Here is a 6123-nt window from a genome sequence, read left to right as displayed (position 1 = left end):
GCATTGTTAACTGCATTTTAAAATTATTTTCTTTTCAAATAATATTGTCCTTTTTAGGACATAATTGATGAAAACTATGTAATAAAGCATCAGACATTTTCCCAGATTTGTTCTTTTATATTTTATTACATTTGCCATGTACTATTGCTTCACATTTTACCCATGGAGATACTTTTTATAAAGAGAGTGGACATATTATAACCATATGGCCTCTGTAACAAAAAGAATTATTTTTATTATGCATTGTATTATTCAATAACACTCTACTCAACAAGAGAACAATTCGAATTATATATGGTATGAAGACATCTCATTTATTGTTTACCATTTAATTTCTAAAGATGTCTTCTACATGCTATTTTATTTAAGTTTTTAATTCACCGTTACACAGGTAAGAAGACAGACTCACATAAGGTAAATAGCTTTTCCATGGTCGATTATTAAGAAAGCAGAGGACACAGGACTCAGCCATTGTTCTGGCTTCATGATCTGTGTCCTTTGACTTTTGCATGCTCCCTGTCAAGAAAGGATGAGGGCAGATGAAACAGGAAAGGAAGAGAAGTAGGTATGAAGCCAGTATTGAGACCAAAAAAACGACCACTTGTTCTAAGAACTTGAGTTTGGTCTAGGTATGTTCGGGAAATGATTAAAAACCAACAAATAGACAAGGCAATTTTTAACAAAAATAGTGGCAATTCTTGGCATCTCACAGGTGGAGATGCAGGTCCAAAGAGACCTGGGCCTCATGGCTTTTGTTATCTGGTCTGATGGAAGGTTCAAAAAAAAGGTACCATGTGTCAAGAGGAGCTATAAGATGGTGGGAAAACAGATACTAAAAACAGATGGTGATTTTGGCAGAGGGATTATCACTGTCTTGAAAGGATATGACAAAAGAGCTCTGTTGTTTTTGCTCTATTGTAGAGAAGGGACAATTAGCTAGTTTATAGATTGCTAATATTCCCAATAGAGGAAAAAATGAACACATGATTTTAAACATAAAATTATGAATGGAAAGATGTGCTGAAAGAAGCGAAAAGGAAAAGGAGAAAAGAGGATAAGGAAATAAATCAGCTGTTTCTTATCCATAACTTTATACTGTACTAGTCATATTATTATTACAGTCATCACGATGTCATATTCCTGTGTGGATAACTTATTATGGCTACCTCCTAATTATGAATATTCCACAAAACTAAAATTCAGAAAAACCACTGAAAAACAAAAACAGCAATAAAACTAAGACATAGTATCTACCCAGAAAACATAATCATTTTACCACAAAGACATTTGCACCAGAATGTTTATTGGAGCTCAGTTCATAATTGGAAAGTCATAGAAGCAACACAAATGCCCATCAACCTATGAATGGATTAACAAACTGTGGCATATGTATACCATGAAATACTATTCCACCGTAAGAAAAGATGGAGACTTTACATCTTTTATGTTTACCTGGATGAAGTAGAGACACATTCTTCTTAGTAAAGTATCTCAAGAATGGAAAAAAATATATTCAATGTACTCAATATGAAACCAATATATAAACAATTACACACGCACACAAATGATAAAACACAGATATAATCTAACCAGGGGGCAAGGAGAAGATGCGGGCAGGGGGAGGATGCCTGGCAGGATCTCACCTAATGTGCAGAAGGTAAGGGTGTTCAGCACGTCCCCTGGGTGAAGGGCTCTTCTACAACTTGAACTATACCTTGGAAGTGAGAACTATGTAAACTAAAAATTTGTACCCTCATATTCATTTGAAATTAAAAAATAAAACAAAAAAACTGAGACATGGGTCCAGAATTCTGAATTCCCATCTTACCATTTTTTTTTTTACAAAGGCAGCCTGAGAGCAACCTTCAATAACACTGCTTCACTAACTGTAAGATATTAGTATCCACTTGGATAGATTGAAGGAGTTATATGTACTTGTCTGGTGAGTAAACTAGTGAATCGCAAAATGGAGCCTGAAGAAAGACACCAGGACAGAGTCCCTGAGTCAGCTGGTCTGCTAGCCACTAAAACTCCCACCCCATCCCGGCCAGGGCTGGGTTTGAACCCACCATCTCCAGCATATGGGGCCAGGGCCCTACCCTTTTGAGCCACAGGTGCCATCCAGCCACTAAAACTTTTTACAGGGTTCCTGCTGATTCCTGTTGAAAACTAAAGAAATGAGACTCTTAAAGACTGAGTTTTCACCTTGGCTTGGTTGAGCACCCAACTTTACTACCTTTTTAGAAGAGGAAGAAACAAAATGAATTTTTCTTGGTTCTTTATTAGGGAAAAGGAGCAGGAGCTGTCCGTGGTATTGCATGAATAAGGATTTCTTTATGAAGATGCAGATTCGCCAATAAGCCAGAGTTATAAATCAGAATGGATGGACAAGGATGGAGGCAGATAACTGATGTTTTATCAGGATTGTATGGACTTCCAGCACCTTGAATTATGCCACCTACATATGGTCTTACTTTGTTGTTTACTAGGGAAAACAACATTTTCTTATAAAAGTTTAGGACAACTTATGAATATAAAAATGAAAAGAGAATGTTTTAGTCCTCTAGAAATAAATGGAATTGACAGTCATCTTGGATTTAATTTCTCATGCTTATTTCAAGAGGCATACAGATGCCTTCCTTAATTGGATCCAGTTAAGAGAGTCCTGATGGAAAATTCAGTATATTGGCCATAATTATTGAATTAGTGAGTTGCAGACATGATTAGAAAGAAATTAACACAGCCACCTGACTCTTGTTAAGGTTCTAATTGATTCTGGTTATTGAACTTGTCCCAATTAAATTAGTGATTTCCATCTAAACCCAACATTCCCTAACAATTTTAAAGTGACTTTTAGTTCTACAAAACTATTCTTTTTAATGTTGAATAGAGAAACAATCTCTATTTATTAAATGTGTCTATTTATAATATGATGTTTTTCTTTCATGATTTGAGTTCCTAACATTTAGTTTCTTTTCATATGGAATAAAATCTATCGTAAATTCAGAAAAGGAAAGTTAGAGGTGATACTAAAGATCTATCCCAGCCCACAGCACTATATTGGGTTAACCCCCTTTAAATTAAAACTGAACACCTCCCCTGAAGAGAACTCTTATTTAAGTTCATTTAATCTTGGGCAGATTTAATCCTTGGAATTTTTGTTTTCTCATACTAAATTCACTCATTCATTCTACAATATAGTAGAACCTCCACAGTTGACCACTTCCCCGGATAGACCAGATTAGGTCCTTAAGTTGACCTAATTTTCATAGACTGGACATGTGCCACATGCATGCATCAGTACTGTAGGGCTAGTTCTTTATGTTGATTGTCACTGTATATTGACCATTTTGTTACCATCTCTTGGGTGATCAACTCACAGAAGTTCTACTGTACTTGTGTACCTACCACCTGCAAGCATTGCACAAGGGCACTATAGATGTAGTGGTGAACAAAATGACCTCTGCCCTAAAGGAAATCAAAATAGGAGCTGAGATACCCATATTTTCAACCTGTTAGTCCTTGACCTGCCCTGTGGGCTACAAGTATAGCTCCTTAAGAGGGTAAAAATCAGGTGTGTATCTATAGATCTTTTACTTCCCCTAGAGAAATACTCAGGGTTTGGGGTTTGTTTTTAAATTTGGGTTCTTTTTCTATTGAGAATTTTTGTTGAGATGATTCCAGGTTCTTTGCACTCTTATGCCTCTTCCTTAAACACTTTTTAATTTCTGTCTATACTTGGAGTAAATGTGATTCATCAGGGCAGTGGTATGCTTTATCATGCACTGTCTAAACAAACTTTAAAAAATTGTATACTCCTTTGAAAATTTTTAGGTAGACATCTAAAACTTTTTCATGGTAAGTATAAATAGTTACAGTAGATGTAATTTCTAGTACATTGTGATATTGACTTTAAAAATAAAAGTGTTACATCACTCTTCTTAATGTATTCAAGGGAATATAAACATCAAAGTGATTTAATACTCACCATTATCCATTTAGAAACACACATATGGTTACATTTTGTTGATCATTTAGACTCACTTCTATTTCTCCTTGAAGGGATAATTTTATTCTATTTCTCCCACAGAATTTTATCCTCCTGTAATACACTTTTATACTTAAAATCATAGGTTAATGACATTAATTCTTCTCTGCAGTAATGAAATCAATTAAAATTTTTATTTCTTATGATTCATAAAGATTGATGTGTTAAAATTTTTATGAATGTACTCAACAATAATCATAATAATAGGCTATAGATGATCCAAGCACCAACATATCACAAATTCTGATAAATGATTATTAAATTAAAAAGATAAAAATTTATTTTAAGTACTTTTTAATGAGTTAAATGGGGAAGGAAGCTTTCCCCAGTTAGAATGTTTTTTATTAAAAAAGCTCAAAACAATAGATGCTAATGTGGATGCAGAGAAAGGAATGCTTGCTCATACGCTGTTGGTGGGACTGCAAATTAGTACAACCTCCTTGGAAAACAGTATGGAGATTCCTCAAACAACTGAAAGGAGATCTACAGTTCTATCCATCAATCTCACTGCTGGGTATTTGCCCAAAGGAAAAGAGATCATTTTATCAAAAAGACACCTGCACGCAAATGTTTATTATAGCACAATTCACAATTTGCAAAGATTTGGAATAAATTACCCTTGATTGAGTGAGCTGTCTCATTGTCTTTTTCCTTTCTTTGTTATTTCCCTGAAGTTCTTCAAACCTTTGGCAACACAAGATAGTGGGTGAGCATGAGAGATGTCTTCCTTTTATACGTGGATAAATGACAATGTGGTGGGGCTGTAGAGAAGAATCTTGAGCATGGTCACTTTCTTGGGTAGATTAGATTTAGGAGAAAATAAATATTAAAGGTGATGATCTGGAAATGGATTCACTTAAAAATATCTATGTGCATGTTCCCTTTCAAAGTCTTTACCTCTTGCTGTGGGTGATCACATTTCAGCCTAAGACCTGTACTGCAGGGTATAGTCTAACCAGAACACAGTAGAATGGGCTTTTATCTCCATCATTTTAGACATAATCCTTTTATGAATACAATTGATGATCAAATTAAGTATTTCAGGGACAAAATCATACTATATATTTATATAATCCCTCAGCTTCCTTTAAATAGACTTTCCAGTCCTTCCCAGCTAGGTTAAGTTCCTCCCCAATGTATACTTATAAGAAAGCTTAAACTTATCTCCATCAGATTTCATCCTCTTAGATTCAACCCTCATTACGGCCTTTTGAGATGTTTTTGGATTATAATTCTATCTTCAACCCACATACAGAATATTTGAAGATTTGAAGAGTATAGGCATATATTCCTAAGAACTAAATAAATGCAATATTTTCCCCTAGGATTTTCTTTTCAATTTTCTTTCAAGATGTAGCGTGATACACTGATGCTTCAGAAAAATGTGCTTTTTCATATAGTTTTTCAAGGCATTGGGCTTGTGAGCAGTGCTGAACTCTGATTTCACTTTTGCCACATCATTTATTCATTCACAAACATGAGTGCTTTCTGTGTGCTGGACCTGTGTTAATCACTGTGGAATCAGGGATGAAGATGATTCTATCTGAACAGAGCAAACACAAGGGAATCAGACAAACTACTAGCAATAGTACAGACTAGTAAGCACTATGAAAGGTGTATGTCTAAGCTAGTCTAGCAGGACCTGGGAAGGGTGCCTAATTCATATGAAAGCAAGGTGGCTAAAGAAGGCTTCTTGCAGGTGGCATAGGAATTTATAAGAGTACATAGACACAAAATGTGCAAAGAGTAGGGAATGTGAAATGGTTGAAAGGAAGGTATTTCAAGAATAATAATATGTGCCAGGCATGGTGGCTCATGCCTATAATCCCAGCAGTCTCGAAGGCCAAGGTGGGTAGATTGATTGAACTCATGAGTTTGAGACCAGCGTGAGCAAGAGTGATAGCCTCATCTCAAAAAATAGCTGGGCATTGTGGCCAGCTCCTATAGTCCAAGCTACTTGGGATGCTGAGGCAAGATGATAACTTGAGCCCAAGAGTTTGAGATTGCTGTGAGCTATGATGCCACAGCATGCTACCAGGGGCAAGAAAGTGAGACTCTGTCTCAAAAAAAAAAAA

The sequence above is a fragment of the Otolemur garnettii genome, unplaced genomic scaffold (assembly GCF_000181295.1).
Source record: "Otolemur garnettii isolate 467f Iridium unplaced genomic scaffold, OtoGar3 scaffold00013, whole genome shotgun sequence".
Classification (NCBI taxonomy): domain Eukaryota; kingdom Metazoa; phylum Chordata; class Mammalia; order Primates; family Galagidae; genus Otolemur; species Otolemur garnettii.
The sequence above is the reverse complement of the archived record's forward strand: the minus strand, read 5'-3'. Positions refer to the sequence as shown.